Consider the following 1,661-nt stretch of genomic DNA (forward strand, 5'->3'; position numbering starts at 1 on the left):
ACTAATTACACAAATTATACATTACCATAGGAATCTCTCTCGATTATATATCTACTTTGAAAATCTAATCGTATTGCAATCGTAATTATATAATTTTTAACTGTTTACACATACACGAGTCGTAGGGGGTTACGTAAAATCTTTGGAAAGAGTAGTCCACCTTCGATTTCTCGATTATTATAATATGTATCTACTTAACAGACTCTGATTGGATTTGAAATTAGAACGATATTTCCATTTGCTTCGTTTTTTTCTTTTTCTTTTTCTTTTTTTTTTCTCATTTTTTATTTTGCAATCCTACGTCGCCAATAACCATATGAAATGATTCTTCTCGTTCATAATCCAATTTTTATCTTTTTTTCTTTTATCTTGATCGATTATCGAATATCATTTTAATAATTTAATATATTTTTTTTTCACATTTGTTTTCCTTCTTTTTCTCTCGTTTTCTTCTTTTTTTTTTTTCTTTTTTCTTCTTTTTCTTTTCTTTTTTCTCTTTCATTTCTCCAAAGCAACGATTCGAAAAGATTCGTGCGATCCACAACCTTCAACGAGAGCTCGCCTAATTGTAATTATTCTTCGATCTCATTGCAATCTTCTAATACGGTGCAATAATGATTTATTTCTATATGATTGTTACGTTAATTATATATGTGTATGTGTATATGCATTGTATTCTATGGCTGATGATAATTATGAATATACGTTGAATACTTAAAACAATAAATCAGATATTCCGTGAGCCTGAATAATCCCAAATTAAAAACTATACATTCTTTTACTTTCACGTAAATACGAGTACCTTTTTTTTCTTTTTTATTTTTCTCTCTCTTTCCTTTTTCTTTTTTTCATTTTTTACTTTTCACGTTGTCTAAAACCTTCCATTCGTGAGATTAATTTGACCATTGAAAATATATTAGATCTATTATAATAGAGCATCGTATTGGTCAATCAAATTTCGATAGATTTATATATATATATATATAAAGAATCTTTTCTTTTTTTTTTTTTTTTTATTTACTTTAAATTAACGTAATACTAAATACATGAAATTTATTCATATAAATATAATCAATGTATAACATTTACAAAGCAATTACTTTATTTTAAAGTAATAAAATATTTTATATTTCATAAACGAGATAATATTATTTTAACATATTAAGTATTTCTACAATATGTTTGAAATAATGGAGTATTTATAATTATTACGAATTGTAATATTTGAAATTAAACATTTTTTAGATTGGAAAGATTAAAAAAAAAAAAAAGAAATAATTAATATAACGCAATATTTTATTGAAAGTATATGATGAGTAAAAAACTTATACATATATATATATATATATATATATATATATATACCTACGAATATTATAAAAAATATATATATAAAAAAAAGGGGAAATTAAATGAAAGGAAAATAAATGCGTAAAAATTTTTATAAAAATCCCTATACATAATCTTCTAAACAAAATGTTAAATACATATATATATATATATATATATATATATATATATATATATATATATATAGCCATTGTTTTTTCGATCCAATAATATATCGAGAATAATTTTTAAAGAAAACGTCGATGGATCGATATAACATTTTCCATACATACTCCTCTATCTTGTATTTACGTTGTCAGAGATACACGTAT

Source organism: Vespa velutina, chromosome 9 (assembly GCF_912470025.1).
Source record: "Vespa velutina chromosome 9, iVesVel2.1, whole genome shotgun sequence".
Taxonomy (NCBI): domain Eukaryota; kingdom Metazoa; phylum Arthropoda; class Insecta; order Hymenoptera; family Vespidae; genus Vespa; species Vespa velutina.